Genomic DNA, 19,251 nt, shown 5'->3' on the forward strand with positions numbered 1-19,251 from the left:
AAAGCTGGGATTTCCAGGGCTGCTTCTCCCCCTCCCCTTCTTGAAATGAGATTTACATTAAAAGGGGCCATAAGAAGGCAGGAAACTTAAACAACTGATCAGACCCAGATCAGTAGATCACATCTTTTCACTCCAGAGAGAAGTCACTGAAAATTCTCCACCCCTACCGCAGAGTCAGACACATTGCCTCTTTCAACCTGAGGCTGACCTCTGAGCTGAGGTGCAATCCTATCACCCACCTCATCACCCTGTCACCTGATAATGCATCCCTGTCACATTCTTCTCAATAAACCTTATAATGTCTGCTCTTCTCAATACCTGGGGCCTGATCTCTGAGCAATGATCTCAGAAAGATGACCCTGAAGTTTCTTTCAGTTGTTAATAGGATTAACATTATACATCAATGTCCTTTTCTTTTCCCAGTAGGTTATGAGTTTGGTGGTTACAGAGACAAGTAGCACAAAGAGTTTAAGGATCTGAATTGTTTATCCTGATTCATCCTGCTGTGGTATTTCAACCAAACAGCGTAACCTTTCAGGCTTCAATTTTTCCAACTATGAACAACAAATAATAACATAATAAAGCTCCCTCCCATCACACACACTCTTATTTCCTAGGTGTTTTTAAAGGAAAAATGGGGATAGAAGTTTTGTCTGTTCAGGATTAATCCTTTGGTTGACTTGACAACAAAGTTGGATGGTTTAGTATGCCATGTAAAGGTTTAACATTTTCAGAGAGTTCTACTTTAGTGCTTTGTGTGAATCATCCCAGCCATTCTTCCCAATAACCCTGTCAGGGCTTTACAGCTGAGAAAACTGAGGTTCAGAGGACTTGAAATGATATGGGTGGAACTAGAATTCAAACTCAGGTGAACTGGCTTCCCCTAATGACCCTCAAATCTATGTCTCAGATATAAGATAATTCTCTGTCAAGATCTTTTTCTCTTGAGCTCCAGATTGTATATCTAAGTAAGTACCTGTTGGGCACTGCTATCCTTTGGAGGCTGACATTGCAAGACAAAGCCTCTTCATGATCTGGTCACTGCTTATCCATCTGGCCTTAGCATTTACTCGTCTCCCTCTCGTACTCTACACTTGAGCCCTACTGAACTACTTGCAGTTCGGCAAAAACACATGCTATGATAGATCCTGTGGTATCCCACATGTATCTTTCCTTTGGGATCAAGGCATACATTTCCACAACTGCCAGGAGTCCTGGCTGTTACCTACATATAGCTGAGAATTTTGGAAGGAATTGCCTTACCATGCACAAAGTTGCACCCCATTCCAGAAGCAGCCTATATCCCATGACTGGTCAGTAGAGACGTATAGAGCCCAGTACTCAAAATGTGACAACTCTGAACACTGTTCCAACTCAGTGTTTCCCCCATAGGATGCACTGGGTCCTCTGTTGGAACCACATTGCTGTTCAACTTCTCTCTCTGCCTAATCCTGCTCCCCTTATTCCTTTGCAAGTATTTTTCTTCCTAAGAGCCCTCTCCATAGTTCTGCATTCAAATCTCTGCTTCACAGTCTGTTTCCTAGGAAGCCTGACCTAAAACAGTTGGTACCAGGGTTGTCCTTGCAGCTTTAAAATGGGATTTTGGAGCTATATTAGCTTTTTACTAGCTGGCAATGAAAACCCCATTACTGGTAGTAGGTGGAATTTGGATAACTCCTGGAATGCTGTAGCAATGGGAAAGTTACATCTTTCATTGATAGTAAACTGGGATGGAAACTGAAAGAGAAGGTACTGCAGGTGCACCGTTCAGACAATCGAGAGGTTCTAGGGAAGAAATAATCATAAAAACCATGGAATCAGATGGCTTTGGTTGGGTGCTAGCAAGGCATTAGAGAAAGACAATGAAGGACTGAGAGTAATTAATCTCAAATTTAGGGCAAAATGAGAAAGCCAGCAGGCCTGAGGGCAGAAAGGCTGACGACAAAACCCAGAATGTGATTTTAAGTGTAGCGGATTCCAGAGAAGATAGATTTGTTAACCTGGCAAATCTGCTTCACCAAGGTCAGGGCCTTAACTGAAAAAGAGGCTTGGCATGGGGTTATTTGGGTTGATGCCCTTGAAAATCTTGAATCTCTACTCTCCTCTGAACCCACAGAAGTGTTGTAGTCCTTCCGGCTAAAAGTTACCACTTCCTTTTGCTTGCAAAATAGCAAGATAACATATGTGCCTACACCTCCTTTCTCTTCTGCTTCACATCTCCACCTTCCCTCGTGGCCACCAGAAGAAGAACTAGGGGAAAGTCTCAACATAACTGGCTGGGGAAGTCTTTGGTCTGTCTACTAGCAGAAGGAAGGAACTGTGCACCCAAAGAGCTGCAGGACTCGGCCAACATGTGTCAATAGGACAAGGAGAGAATGTATGGGACTTGAGCCTGAGATCCTGGATCCAGGTGGGAGGGGAGGGGAATGAAAGCAAAACATAAATTTGGATAAGGGAGAATTTATTTATATGGGAACATTCTCCACTGATGCATGATTTAATAGCCTGTCAAGAACCCAGGAGATAGTGCTAACATGCTGCTAGAATGGTTCTTTGAAGCTTGGGAAAAGCTATGGCCCACACTACCTAAAAATACCAGAACTTCCATGGCACATGGTGAAAGAAGAGATCAAAAGTTTCAGAGAAGAGGGCTTGCTAGAGTGGATGTGCTATGCAAAGCAGAAACCCATTGACTAACCATGTTTCACTTAATGTAAGGGTCCACAGGACACTCCATTTACCATACTGATAAAAAATGCACTGATGAGAAAGTCACCAGCATAAATAAGATGCTCAGTGGTGGCTGTCCTCTGTAGGCTAAGGCTGATGGTAGAAGATGCTGTTATGGAGTGGGGTACACTGATAGCAATGAAGAGGATGCCAAAATAAGAGAGGCCAGGTGATAGCACTTAACTGTCAGAAGCAATGTGGTCACAATGATCATAATAAATGGCCAGTCTGAGTAATAAGCAGGAAGACTTGACCCACTCAGGGCCAAGGAGATGGTTAATAGAACACAGTGTATCCATAAGTAGTCAACAAGGGTATGCTTGATGTATACAATCAAAGGAGTCAAATATAGCTATTCAGGAGGTAAAGGGAACTTATTCCAGTAAAAAGTCAAAATCCCTTGTTTAGTTTCTGGAACCTGAGCCAGTTCTCAACCCTAGATCCCACTGCTTGAAGGAGAAGTCAGGTCTTCAAGAGGAAGAGCTCTGCAACTCTGTATTAAGTACACGTGATAATTCCCTCAGTACTTCCTCAAGGTATCTATGACTATTTCAATAATAATGTCCTGGGAAAAATGGGAATATCCAGTCATTTTGTGTAGTGTGATACACAGGGTCTAAGTTAACAGTGATGTCTAGGGACGTGAAACATCATTGTGGCATCAATTAGAGTAGGAGCATATGAGAGCCAATTAGTAAATAAAGGCCTGGTCCAGTTCCATTTTACAGTGAGTTCATTAAGTCCATGACTCACTATGTAATCATTTCCTTAATCCCCAAATGTAAAATTGGAATGGGTACACTTCATATTTGGCAGAATTGCTATATTGGTTCTTTGGCCTTTGGAAGTCACATGCCTTTCCCAACCATCCAAGATTGCTATCATATTAGTGAGCAAACTAATGGATTCATAGCATTATATCCTCCCTTCAAATCACCTGTCTGGCTTCTACAAAAAAATTTGAAAAGCAGCTGGATTTTTGGAGATGATAGTGGGCTTCTGCAAACTCAAGTAGTAACCCCAATTGCAACTGCTGTGCTGGATGCAGTATCTTTGCAGACCAGATTAACACACACTCAGATCCATAATATATAGCCATTGATCTAGCAAATGGGATCTTTTCCATCCCTTTTAGGAAGAAGGATCAGATACAGTTTATGTTCATGTGGAATAGACAGCAGTATATTATGGTCTTGCTCCAGGCTATGTTAACTGACCTGTCCTCTGTTATAATATAGTCCAAAGGGACCTAGACTCTTTATTCTTCAGAACATTATTGGTCCACTGTAACAATGACATCATGTTACTTGGACTGCATGAGAAAGAAATGGCAAGTACATTGGAGGCCTTGGTAACACACATGTGCTGCAAAAGATGGGAGATAAATCTAATGAAAATTCAGGGCTCTGACATATGTATTTTTAGGAGTATACTCATCTGAGAGATGCCAGGATATTCCTTCCAAAGATAAGGAGAGATTAACGCATCTCGTATCTTCTACCCCTAAGAAAAAGCACAATACTTTTAAGTCTTCTTTGGGTTCTGGGATGGCATATTTAATACTTGGAAATACTGTTTCATTCTGCTCACCAAGTGACACAAAAAGACTGTGAACTTTGATTAAGACCTAGAGCGAAGGGGCTCTGCAGCCTGCATGCCTGGCATATATGGTCCTGTAGCACTAGTGGTAGTTAACTATGATGGGGAAAGATGTTTGAAGTTTGTGATCAGTCCCAGTAGGCAAATTTTAAAGTGGACTCCTAATATTTTAGAGTAAGGCTATGCTGTCTGCAGTAAACAGCTAGAGACCAAAATATCATTTGCAAAGTAAGTCTTGCTATGCTCCTAGGACCTGGTAGAGGAAAATCATGGGACATCAATTGACCTTGGAGCTAAGTCTGCCCATCCTGAGCTCGGGTCTTTTTAACCCATCAAGCCATAAAGTCAAGCTGAACTAACAACAATCCATTGTAAGATGGAAGGGGTATATTGATTGAACTGGGAATGAGCAGAGCCATAAGGTACAAATAAGTCCATGTTATCTGCCATTGTTACAGTGACACCTCTTCCTCAGATCACACCTATAGCCATATGGGGGTTCCCTTTTGGCCAACTGACACAGAAGGAAGAGGACAGGCTTGGTTCCTTGATAGGCTGGCTCTGTATGTGGGTCCAGGTGGGATGAACTCACTATGAACCATATGACTCCAAGTGGTACAAGGGCTGGCCTATGTTGTATGCTGTATTATACCACCTAGATCCCCTTTCAGAAGTAATATCTTCATCCCACAGCTGTCAGTGTGTTGGCTGCTGAAAGTCTGTAGCTGATATGTTCTCTTGAAATTGTCCTCGGTTGAAGGGACCTGCCTTATCCAAGGCCACATGCCTTCCCCAGGGCAATCCAAACCAATCACCTGATGATGCAGGAGTACAAAGTTTCAGCTTTTGTATTGCATGTAAATATCTGCCTCAGAGTCTGTTTTCCAGACAACTGGACCTGAGGTAAGTTCTCTTCCTGCTTTCAGTCTTTTAAACATGCCAATGAATGAAGTGTTCTTGTCTGTCCTCCTCAGCTTCACCTAAGCCAGTGACTTTCAACTGTTCCTTTCCTTTAGAATAATTTAATTGATTAAAAAAGTTAGGGGCTTCCCTGGTGGCGCAGTGATTGAGAATCTGCCTGCTGATGCAGGGGACACGGGTTCGTGCCCTGGTCCGGGAAGATCCCACATGCCGCGGAGCGGCTGGGCCCGTGAGCCATGGCCACTGAGCCTGCCCGTCTGGAGCCTATGCTCCACAATGGGAGAGGCCACAACAGTGAGAGGACTGCATACCGCAAAAAAAAAAAAAAAAGAAAGAAAAAAGAAAAAGAAATAACTCCCAGAACAATGAAATCAGAATCTCAGGGGAGAGAGGCCTAACATCTATATTTTTCAATCCTTCCCCCAACCCCGCCACCTTGATGTTTCTGATGCATAATGATGGTTGAAAATTACAGATCTTATAAATGCCTGCTTCCCAGTGCTTTTTGAGGATCTACTAGCTATCATTTCTTCTGAGAAGTTCTCCACAGTCTAGTCCCTTAAGGTCCAGACACTCAGCCCTCTGTGCTTACCTGTATTTGGGGATTTATCATACTCTATAATTGCCAATCTACTGATCATTTTTGCCCACTTGACTATGACCTCCTTGAAAGAGAGATTATATCTGAATCACTATAGTAACCCCAGTGAATAGCCCTATGTCTGGCACACACTTCTTTCTTTATACATATGTGTTTAATAAGCGGGATGTAGATGTGGCAGTCACTGGCATACACATGATAACAAAGCTGGGAATGAGGATGAGCTTGCTATGGAAAGGTATTCAGTTATCAATCTTTTACAAATGAGAACTCCTTTTTAACATTAAAGTTTTAATTACAACAGAAAAGTCAACATACAACATATGTTGGTAGCAATTAGAGTGTATATGTGGGAAACTTAGCACACATTTTTTTCAGGTAATGCTTGGTGCACATATGGTTTCAAGGACTTCTTTTGATTATACAGAGATCTGCCCAAGAATCTCTCTAGAAGAAGTGGAGGAACCAGGACTGAGCCCTTGGAATATTTAGGTGGAAAAAGAAGTGGCTGTCACGGACAGAAAAAAAGATAGGTCAGAGGTTAGAAAAGATCCCTTAACGTGTTGCAGAACCAAGGGAGGAAGGGATGCTAAGTTGTTAGTGCTCAGAAAGGTTAGATAACAATAGCTTTTGGCCCTGGTTTTCACCTTTAACTTTCCTCCTTCTCTTACCCCCAACCACACCCTTTTTGATCAGAGTAGGTTACAAGTAACCTGTGTTATGGCCTTTAAACTTTAACAATAACTCTCTCTCTGCATGTTTGGGCAATCAGATTCCCTCTCTTCTCTCTGTGGAGAATTTGAGTTATTTGAACTAGAAGATGTATAAGAAAGGGAGAGTTAACAGTGGAAGCAGAGCTGAAAGAAACTACATAATGAGCCATGAGATAGAACCTGGGCAATGAAAGCAGAAGCTGTGAGTAATTCAAACTCAGATCCGTAGAATAGTACAATAAATTAGCAAGTGGTTGAGAGAAGAGATTGAGTTGGATGGGCAAAGAATCAGAGGCCCAGCAAGAGAAAGATTTGTACACTCCTTGAGAGAGGCAGTTGCTATGAAGCGGGCCTCCCTGACACTGCCCCTCTCTCCTGGTTCTAGCCCCACTCAATATCCTGGATGTTACAACAAACTTCCCTTTTCTTCGGGTCATCAGAATGAGACCCTTTTCCTTGTGATCAAAATAGTAGCCAGGGTACAAACCCAAGTTTTGTGGCTCCCAATCCAGGGCTCTCTCCATTGTGCCCATTGGCCTTTGTACCTGCTTGGGCCTTTCTTCTCTACCCCCTGACAAATTTTCTTTATACAACCTATGTTGGGGATGGGAGAAGGCAAGTAGTCCCCAAGATACAGTTCATGCAATCTCTACCAGTTATGCCTTCTATTATTAAGACAACTCTCTCAAACACAACCAGAAACTGTTGAATTATTGCTAGTTTTAAAATTTTTAATCTTATCCCATGATGGCTCTGTTGTTGCATAAACATGTTATCAATCATTTTATGTGTATGAATTTGTCTCTGTTTTCTTCCCAACCATATTTTTTATACTTACCTAAACTGGTAGAGCAGACCACAAGAATTAGTGTTATCTCTAACAGTTGACTAATAATTTATTTCCCTTTGGAAGCTTACACTGGAAGAATTTAACCCAGCACTATCAGTCAGGGTTCAACCAGAGGCAGACCAGTAGGAGATTACGTTAAGAGATTTATTGCAAGAAGTTGGCTTATATGATTGTGGAGGCTGGCTAGGCAAGTCTGAAATCTATAGGGCAGGCCATGAACTCTTGGGCACAGGCTGAAGCTAATGTCCGAGGCAGAATTTCTTCTTCATCAGGGAAGTCTCAACTCTGCTCTTGAGACCTTTCAACTGGTAAGAGTCAGGCCTACCCAGATTATCTAGGATAATCTTGTTTATTTAAACTCAATTAATTATGGGCTTTAATCACATCTATAAGATACCTTCACAGTTAATTGAATAACTGAGTACTGTAGTCTAGACGAGTTGACATACCAAAAGATCATCATAAGCGCCATGGAAGAGGGCTACTATGAAAACGTGAAATGTTATCATTGTTATGAGCAAAGTAGTAATTTTACTTCTCTAAGCTTCAATTTTCTCTGGAAAAAAAAAACCTGAGTAAATTGGATTTGACTGATTTTATTTGATCAATATTTATTTATTCATTCATTCATGTGCCAGTAATGCACTGTGCTAGCCACTTTCATTCATTTCATCAGCAAATTCTATCAGATCTGCCTTCAAAATATATCTCAAATCCTACTACTGCTCTGTTTACTGTTACTATCCTGCCCCAAGTCACTACCTTCTCATTTTTGGATTGTTGTAATAACATCCTTAGGTGGTCTCCATGCTTCTCACCTAGTCCCCACTGTAATTTAATCTCCGTAAAGTACCTAGTGTAAGTCTTCTAAAACTCCAGACAGATCATATTACTCCTTTGGTTAAGTGCTCCAAGCAATTCCTTTATCATTCAAAGTCAAAGCTCAAGTCCTTTCTGTGGCCTGTGTGTGCCTACCTGATCTGAGCCCACTACTTCACTCTTGTCACCCAACTCTTTCACCCTCCTTTACTCTCTTCCAGTATCATTGTTCTCCTCACTTTTGCTCCAACACCCAAAAAATATCCCCACTGCAGGGCCTTTAAACATATTATTCTCCTTGGCCAGAATGAGAAATCTGCTTTGTTTCCTCACTTCCTTCAGGTGTCACCTTAAATGTCACCTTTTCATGGTGGTCCTTCTTGGCCACCCCTTAATAAATAGCATCCTTTCACAATGTCATAATGCTCTATCCTCTTTCCCAGTGTTATTCTTCTTTACATCTATCACTTGGTTTGCTTTATTTGCTGTAGTGCCTAGAATAGTACCTGGAATGTAGTCAGCATTCAAAAAATATTTGTTGAGTGATTGAAAGATAGAAAGATGTCTACTTGTTGTGAGAGACAGGGAAAAAAAAACCCTAAATCCTCTTATCTGAGAACTTTACAGTACTTTTGTGTTGAGAAAAATCCTTCTCTGTATCAAATTTGGCAGAGAATTTTCTCTGCTTTTTTCTTTTTTGAATGTTATTGTGATGTCATTTCTCTCATGACCATTCATTGAATATGTGTTCCTATGGTTACAGTGTTATTTCCAGTCAGAATCCTGTTGAGGAGAAACCTGAATTTTGTATCCCAATAAGTTAAGATTCCCTTGACATACTATTAAGGTACAAATGGACTTTCACAAATCAGCTTCCTGTATCATTCACCAAATTAGCTGGAAAGGTGTAGTGAAAGACATATCAATATTTAGGGTTCAACTCCAGAGTTCTGAAAAATGGCATTGTAGGAAATAGACAAAATGAGTTGAACCTAAATTATGAAAATGTGAAAACATTTATGTAGCTATATAGATATCTTCATATAATCTGTAAAAGAAGGAACATTGCAAATGCAAATTAATTTGTATATGCATGACCCAAATAAGATGACTGTTTATGTCCAACCTCAGTTTTGTAAGGATCTCAAAATCAGTGTCATTGTAATCACTGAAAAGCAATTTAGATTTTTATTGAAATCTCTACAAAATATGGCAAAATAAATTGCATTTTAAAGCATAGAACAACATCCCCACACCCTGTGCCTTGCTGGGACTCTGTTTGCTAGCTTTTTGTCTGCAGGCTGTCTCTGCTTGCTCAAGCCTGTCCTCTTACCACATTAAAAAAAAAATTGTTCAGGACTTATTTTGTCCTTCAGAGTACATGTTATCCTTGAAAGACTAAACTCTAACTCATTTATTCATTCAACAAGCATTTACTGAGATATACAATATACCATATACTCTAATAAGAATAAGAACTGGCCCCTCTGAGTTGAAGAAAATCAACATATATTGTGTGTACCCTGAAACAGGGTAGGGAGATATGATATAATCAGCATGTTATTGAGCAAGATGTTATAAATTCTGGGAATGAAATAAATGCATAAAGTCATGAAAGAGTTTCTGATCCTTCTGGATAACTCAGTTCCTCATTTTGTTGGTGAATAGCCTCGCTGCTTCTCCATCATTAAAATTTTTCCTCCACTTCCCCTTCCAAATTGAAAAGTATCCCAGGCACCACTCCAACCTGAGTTTTAAGATCCACCTTTTTGCAGATGTGTTTTATGGCTAAATTGCTGTCTGTCTGAAATAGGTCATTGGTTTCTTGACTAAGATCTATCTATGCCTTTTTCTAAGTCTACCCCTGCAATAAGAGCTGCTATTTCACAAATAATAAATAAAAAATGGTGATGACTGTCTGAGCCTTCAAGATTTACTCACTGGCTTCTAAAACACGTCTTTCATTTCTTTTGCTAATGAATATGGCAAATACTTCTTAGAGTAATTGAAAAAGTTAGTTTGGCTGTTCTAGCCAACATTTCTAAAAGGCTGAATGAGAGTAAACAGAATCAATGATTAGGTGAAGTGATTTTCTGGGACTGTAGAGATTGAGTATAAAGAAATATGGCACTTTATCTGGGCCCAAGAAGGGTACAGCTGTTTGCGTTCTTATTTAATCAATTACGATGAAAGGGAAATTCTGCTTAATAAAATGGACTGAGTCACACACAGCTGGCTCTGGAATGTGATTTGGGAGCTACACTTGCAGTTCTCTCAGCCAAAAGGACTCCCGAGTCCTCCATAGGATCTCATCTAATGTAATTTCCTGAGATTGGAATATTAATGCTGAAAACACTACAGGTCACATGTGGCTTAGAAGCTCTGGTGGGCAGAACTGCACCAAAGTCACCTGAAGTAGGCAGGGCAAGCCTAAGCATACACCCACCCTGCTTGTCCATTTCCTCTGACTTAGTGTTGGCCTCAAAGGTATGGTTGTTTTGAAGCTGTCACTCTTGCTTATACTGCTTTCATACAAGGCTAGCCATGTGTGTATGTAATAGCCATAGCTATTATAATGTTAATATGTAGTCAGAAAGCCAAATGTTTGGATTAATAGATGAAAATTTCAAGTTACTAGGAAAAATTTAGACAAATACCTAGTTGCTTCTAAATTGCTATTTGGCATCAAATAGCCAAGAATTTAACTTTCCCACTGAATTTATCAGTTTTATTCAGTTAGGGAATCTCACTCCAATTAAACACTGTTCATATTGGGGCTCATTCCTTATTTGCCCTTTTTATATATTGCTAGATATTTGACTATACTTATCATCTAAGCTCTGTAGACTTAGACATGTTTGTATCCATATATTAACTCATATCCTTTGACCAAATAGATACATAAAGAGTAGACTTTTAAAATTATGTTTTTAAATTATATCATCAAGTAACATTTAGAGTTAATGTGATACAGTGTTGATTATGAAGATCATAAAGCCCGTAACCCTATTATACACACTTTTAATTTGTGTAATTTGTATAAATAAAATTTAGATGTACAGACTTTCAGTAACGATGACACAGAACTTTGTGCACATGGATATGACAAGAAGGCATTTAGACTGCCACCAATTCCAAGTTTGTTACATAATATTTCAAACTGACACAGGAGAGCATGCTGCAGACCTACATATTCCTGAGGGTTCATTTTCCACTGTGATGGCACCAGTTCTATGAAACCTGCATGAGTCACAGATTATGCTAGAAAAAGCAAATGTCTGGAGGAGCAGTTCTCCTTAAAGGGAGAATGTTCTCCAAGCCTGTGATTGTTGATGCTTTAATACAGTGTTTTGGTGTCACTCTGCTAGATTACTATGAACTAGCATATTTCAGGTCATAAAGGTTGTTCTGGGGGTGTTTTAATGCTCTTAACATGTGGTTTATCGATGATTGAAGATTTCTCATTGGAATAGCACATCTGTTCCCAAGTGAAAAGAAAAACATGACAGCCTCTGAGGTGAGAACAGCTACCAGGTAACATTAAGAATTATTCAGCTAATAGCTGACATTTCAATAGAAGCAGCCCATCAGATAGATGAAATGGCTAAGGGCTTTATGATAATGGTTACATTAGAAAAATCAGTCCCAAACAACAGTTTTCTCTGTTCAGTTACATATCTGTACAGTCTGTGTTTGTGACATTTGGTTGAATTTATTTTGTTTGAACTTGACCTAACCTGTTGTAATTTTAGTAGAAGTGATCTCTAACACATGGTTAAAAAAATCTTTACAGGGGAAGCTTGGTCAAACCCTCAAAAAGATGCTTCGTTGAAACCATCTCTACTGTTTAGATCTTCAAATACTTGCCAAATTAAAAACAAAAGGGAACTGATTTTCATATGTCTTGTTATCTCTTATTATCTACTAAATTTTACCCTCTTTGTTCTCTGGCCTAGCAATAAAAAGAACAAAAATGTAAAATGGACCAAACTTAAAAATATATTAAATGTATGCAATTGATTACTTCCAAGGACCTGTACTATAGTTACAGTATTCTTAATAATGCCTGCGGCTGACCCCATCAAATAGTGCTTAATCTGCCAACATTGCTCCCCAAACCAGCCATCCCCATGGCCTCCAGACCTTCTCACAATTCCCAGGAAACCTGAGATGTAATGAAATATTCTTATAAACTCCCAGAAAGTTCATAGGGTTTATTCATTCATTCAACAAATATTTACTGAGCACAAGATACTAGCTATACAGCATCCTGAACAAAGCATACAATCCCCCACCCTCCTGGAGGATTTGTCCTAGTGGGAATTTGGATGAAATTAGATGCTGCCAGCTTCCTAGGACAGACTGGAACCTGCAGAGGCCTGAACAGGATTCCCCACCAACTGCAAAAAAACCTCCAAAATTGCTGATCCAAATTCCAGCACATATCCTCATTTTCTGGAGTTTAGAGACTCTGGAATGGACCAGAGATTTGGGGCTTTGTCTTAAAAGGACCAGAAGGGTAGAGGACATAATATAGTCTTCCATTCTCTTTCACTGTTACTCAGGTTGTTTTAGTGAAGTGGACCCTCAGGGATGTGTGCAGTTGTCCATTTGAAGTAAAATAAAAAGCAAAAACAAGATAAAAACAACTCCATTAAATATATTTCTCTTTGTGGTTCTAGGGTGCAGTATCAGAGTAGTGCAGAGACTGTGTTCTTCCTGCCTAGGATCTTAGGAACTATTAGTTTGGCTGACAGCACAGCCCAACTCTACTCTAGGATGTGAGACTTGAAAAACTGTAAAGAGATATGGGTATGAAATACACTGACTTCCACAATTCCCATGTGCAGTATTTGTTCCTGCACAGATCAACTGACCTGAAGCCGACCATTGGCTGTAGGTTTCTGGTACACAGTACCCTTGCCAGAAGTTTCCATAATAACACCAAGTAAGGCTTCTGTCTAGACTACCTCTGCAGTTGCCTCCTGATTGGATTCATAGAACATGTTCATTACTTGTGCTGACACAAGTTTCTTCTCTCTATTTTTATGTTTAATTTTAATTCTCTGCAAAGCAGACTGTCAAAGAATTTGAGGTTTTAAAGTACTGTTTTTGAATTGTTTTTAAAATTCCTAGTAGTGACATAAAATATTTAGGCAAAATTTGTTTTTGTTTTTTTTTTGAGGGGGGTTGAATTTCCTAAATTTATTAGAACACTGATTTTTATTTAAATATGAGCAATAGGTATATTAAGAGAGATTTAGAAACAGCTTGAGACAAATCTGTGAGGGATGTTGCTATATGCACAACAACAGCAAGACAGTGCCAATGGTATGAAAAGGTGAAAACAGCTGACTGATGTGTACAACCTTCTATAATGATTCAGGGGTGGAAGCAGCCGCTACCCATATAGCCCCTAAAAATTTGGGGAATCTATGAAGACCACATAAATATGTGGTACCTGGCAAGAACGTTATGACACACCAGAAATGTAGGGATACTGGGAAGTTTTGTAAAGGTTATTTGAGAGTGCCTAGGTTTTAAATGTAAATCCTTGATCCACAACTTGAAATTTGCATTTATAAAGAGATTGAAGTCCCAGATGAACTGTCCTTTACCACTTCTAAGTCTTCTTAAGTCTAAACCTAAAGTCCAGAGCACACATCAACTGTTGCCACTGACAAGCCGTTGAAGACTTCTGTGAGATAGTGGCTTTGCAAAGAACATTTCTTTATTGATCTGGCCATGTGACACAGAGCTACAACTCTCTTTTCTGCTCTGCTCAGTCTTTCCTCTATTAATGTCTCTTCATTGGAGGCCTCAAGCACAGCTGTTATTGTGTTGGTGCAAGGAGTCTATCTGTATTGACCTTCTATAGAACCTGGAAGCTGTGTGCCTATGGCCACCCAATTATATCACAGGCTAAACAGCATCTTCTATTGGCTCTGGTGAATGGGCCAGGAAGCAAAATGATAAATCTTTATGATTAATCTCTATCCTGGATAGGAGCATAAAAGACCCCTAACCCCACCCCAATTTTCTTTTTCATTAGCCTCCTGATGCTATCTCCTGAATAACATTGAAAGTAAGCAGCCTATAAATAATGCACAAGTTTCCAATACTAAAAGCTGATAAAGTTTATTGTACTTATAAAATAACTAGAAGGAAATGCTTTCAGTTTCCTATTTACAGGTCTCTGGGGAGATTCCAGGTATAATTTATTACTTCAATTTTAAGAATGTAGTGTCCCTTCACACACGCACTCTCTTCTTTTGGTCTCTCTTTTTTCTCGTTGGTATTTTATGTCTCAAACATAACATATAAGTGACCAGCCATAGACTATGTCAAGCCTTCTGTTACATACTCTTATTTTTGTTACAACTCCTTAATTACCTCTTTAAAGATAATTCTCTCATAAGTTTACATTTTTTTCTCTATGTTTCTGTTTTTTTCTGTTCTCTTCTTCTTTAGTTAACATACAAACTGTTGTTTCATTATACCTAAATTTCTTCCTATTCCATGTTTGTGTTCTGGAACCACCACCTATGTAGCCGTGCCCTCATAAATCTGTGAGATTAACTTATGGCTGTTAGTCTGCAACTAAAAATGTGAAATGTCCACTTCCATTAATGCTCACCCAGACTTTGTAATTGCTTTATATAGAAGAAAAGCTTCTGAGTATTCAATAACTAGACTCTGAATTTCAAATGCTCAAAAAAAGGGTGGGGGACAGTGCTTAGATAAACCTCTGGTTCCGTAGATGCTCTGCTTATTGATTAGCCAATATTTTTCTCAGGTTCTGGAAACCTGGTCTTTCCCTGGATATAAAAATGGCAATGAGGGAATATGGGGATATATGTATACATATAGCTGACTCACTTTGTTATACAGCAGAAACTAACACACCATTGTAAGGCAATTATACCCCAATAAAGATGTTAAAAATAATAATAATAAAGAGGGGAAAAAAGTAAGATCTACTTAAAAAAATGGCAGTGGCTGTGGAGAATATCTGGTGTGATATCTCCTTTCATTCACCCCACTCACTATTTCATTATTTCTGAGGTGCTGCATTTTGAAAACAAGTTTGGACTTGAATTATCACCCTATATTTTTGGTATCAAAGTGCACTTAACCTTTCCTTAATTAACTGCACTTTACTCCACACAATATCCTGCAAAGCAGAGGTAGCAACAGCATCTTAGCTTCGGGGTGAGATGGGAGAGAATAGCCTTGTGTTCCTTTATTTATCCTAAAGACCAACTGAAAAGGAGGCCATCTGAGAATGGTGGCTAAAGTCTTTAGAAGTTCAGAGCTTTGCCAAGTGAGGTTTATAAAATGTAGAGGTGTCCTCACCCATGCCCTTTACAAGACAGTTATTTATATTCACACATGGAAAGGCATGGAACAAAACAAAGAATACTATTTTAGAGCATTTATGAAATGCCTTGTTAATTATTATTTTAAAATACCTGACATTTATTGGGGCTTAATATGTGCCAGAAGTTGAGATACATACATATTTTCTCATTTAAATTTTGTAAGAAAACTAGGGAAAAAAATATCGTCCCCAATTTACAGAAGAGGAAAATGGGGTTCAAATAGGTGAAGTAACTCACTGAAGGTCACATAGGTTGTAGATGGTGGAGCCAGGTTTAAAACTCAGCTCTGTTTGACTCCAAATCTGTGCTTTAACCAAATGTAATTTTAAAAGTCCTGCTTTGAGTCACTATATAGTCTCCTTCAAGGTAACTGTTTTTTAAGATTTTATGTAAACATTTGAAACTTGTTTGATTTTTTTTTTAATTTTGGGGGTTGCTTCAGTAAGAGAAATCTGGATAAAACCTTGCTATGCTTGATCTTTTATTAAAAAGACATTATACTTGTGCAGCAGAGTAGCGATTACATAAACAAGAGAAATATTAATAATCAAACATTACACATGGACTTTATATTAGCCTGCAAAATTTAATTTTTATTTCTAAAATTTAAGAAGCAATTTTTTTCCTACAACTTTAAGATAGAAGAAATCTCTGCAACCTATTCCAAAATACTTCATTTATCTTGTCTAACCAAGGTGTAACTCTCTGCTCGTAATGTTCTTCTAGACGTCCCAAATTTGAGTAAAAAATAATATGTTTTATTTAAACTATTGGTCTTAAACAGCATTGATAAGCAGCATAAATACTGTAATTCTTAATAAATTACCATACTTTTAAATTAGGCACTCAAAGATTTGTGCAACTGAGTCTAAATCCATTTCTGGGTTTTTTTTATTTTTCATTTTTTAGTTGTTTTTTTATTCTTCATCTAAGCTGGTAGTTTTCTGTGTTTTCTTCCATTTGGAATGTCTTTTCTTTTGTTAATGCCCTTCCAATCTTCACATCTTTCTTGTACTGTTTTGACTCTCTCTACATAGAACTAGTTTGTTCTATAGTTATTTGTCTAAACATCAAAATGAGGTTTGCTCCTTTTTCCTCCCTAAAAAATGTTTCAATTAAAAATTTTTTGACTATATGTCACTTAGTTCTCAGATCAGACTTTATTTTTAAAAACAGTTTTAGATGTACAGAAAAATAGAGAAAATAATACTGAGAATTCCCATATACCTCACACTCAATTTCCCCTAGTAACATCTTACCTTAATGTGGCACATTTGCCACAATTAATGATATGTTAGTATTAATAAAGTCCTCAGTTTATCCAGATTTCCTTAGTTTTTACCAAATGTCTTTTTCTGTTCCAGGATCCCATAACAATGCCGTATCACCATTTTCCTGTCTCCTTAGGCTATGATATTAGCTATGATAGGTTTTCAGACTTTCCTTGGTTTTGATGACCTTGGCAGTTTTGAAGAGCACTAGTCAAGCGTTTTATCGAATTCCCCTCTACTAGAATTTGTCTGTTTTTCTGATGATTAGACTGGGGTTATGCATTTTGTGGGGGAGGAAAACCTCGGAGACAGAGTGCCATTTTCATCACATCGTATCAAAGGTACATACTATCAGCGTGATCTATCACTGTTGATACGACCTTGTTCATTCAGATGAAGTATTGTTTTTCAGGTTTCTCCACTGTAAAGTTACTGCCTTTCTTCCCCTTTCCCAACTAGTTCTATTCAGAAGGAAGTCACTGTCTGCAGCCCACAGTTAGGGAATAGGGATTTATGGACCCTCCTTGAGGGCAAATTATCTACATACACTATTTGGAAATCTTTTGCAAGAGAGATTTGTCTATTCTCCCCATTTATTAATTTATTCTATCATTTATTTATATTAGTATGGACTTATGGACATTTACTTTATATTTTGTGTTATAGTCCAAAAGCACTTTATTTATTTCCTCAAATTGGGGGTTCTTTCAGTTGGCTCCTGTGTCTCTTCAATACGTTTCCATCAATGTAGGTTTGTTGTTTGTTTTTTGAGCATTCCCTTACTTCCTGGTACTATAAGATGCTTCAGGCACATCTTGTGTATTTCCTGCCTCAGTACTAGAATCAGACACTTCTCCAAGGAACACTGATTCTTCTTACTGGAAAATGGTGTTAGAATACAAGATGTGGATGCTAAGTATGATCATTGTTACTGGTATGTCATTGCTTCTAGACCCTGTCATCTGACATAGCAAAGAAATATGCTTGTATCTTAACCCATGTATGTACACATATCTATAAATATTTCTATATGTAATCATCTGTATCTATATTAAGCTAAATGTGGGTTCATACTGATGTCTCCAACTTTAATCCATTACCACATGGATTATTCTAGCCTCATCCTCTTGTTTATAACTTCCCACTCCAGTGATGAGAAACCTGGTTCCCACCACCAACCATCCACTTACTTAACTATTTGATTCCATTATATGGTTTCAGAATTGTTAACCCACATTGCTTTGGGACACAACTTTATCAACCAGAGTACAGTGCTTATGTGCAATTCTTTTGCCTCTAGTCTTACAGACTCCCCTCATTTTCAAAGTTGCACTTTTGAAAAAGTCAGCACTTTTTCACCCATCCTCTTCAGTAGACTTCTTTCATACATTTATAAAACAGTTAGGCCCACTAGTCACAATCTACATTCCTTTATGAGCTTTTCTGAACTTCTAAATTGTTTTTTAAAATTTGCTTTCATTAATGTTCATTCTTTGTGCTCTGAAGTTCTATAGGTTTTGGAAAAAAAGACATAATGCTTTCATTAATGTTCATCCTTTGTGCTCTGAAGTTCTATAGGTTTTGAAAAAAAAGACATAATGCCTAGTATATAAAATAGTTTCACTGCCATAAAAATCTCCTATGCTTCACCTGTTCAACTCTTCTCCCCTTCCCCCAAATTCCTGGCAACCACTGATGTTTCTACTGTCTCTGTAGTTTTGCCTTTTCTAGAATGTCACATAATTGGAATGACATGTAGCTTTCTCAGACTGGCTGTCTTCACTTAGCCATTTACATTTAAGGTTTCCCCATATATTTTCTTGGTTTGATAGCTCATTTCTTTATTCTTGAACAGTGTTCTATTTTATGAATATACCACAGTTTTGTTTATCCTTTCACCTATTGAAGGACATCTTGGTTACTTCTGTTTTTTGGCTATTATGAATAAAGCTGCTATAAACATTTGCATACTGGTTTTTGTATGAATGTAAATTTTTAAATGAGAGTAAATATCTTGGAATGTGATTGCTGAATCATATGGTAAGACTGCATTTAGCTTCATAAAAAACTGGCAAACTGTCTTCCAAAGTAGCTGTACCATTTTGTATTCTCACCAGCAAGAAATGAGAGTTCCTGTTTCTCCAAATCCTCACTGACATTTGGTGTTGTCAGTGTTTTAGATTTTAGACATTTTAGCAGGTGTGTAACGGTATCTCATTGTTGTTTTAATTTGCAATTCCTTGATGACATATAATGTTGAGTATCTTTTTATATGCTTATTTTCCATCTGTATACCTTATTTGGTAAGGTGCCTATTCAGATCTTTTGCCCATTTTTAAATTGGGTTGTTTGTTTTCTTATTGCT

The sequence above is a fragment of the Mesoplodon densirostris genome, chromosome 5 (genome assembly GCF_025265405.1).
Source record: "Mesoplodon densirostris isolate mMesDen1 chromosome 5, mMesDen1 primary haplotype, whole genome shotgun sequence".
In the NCBI taxonomy this organism is placed as follows: Eukaryota; Metazoa; Chordata; class Mammalia; order Artiodactyla; family Ziphiidae; genus Mesoplodon; species Mesoplodon densirostris.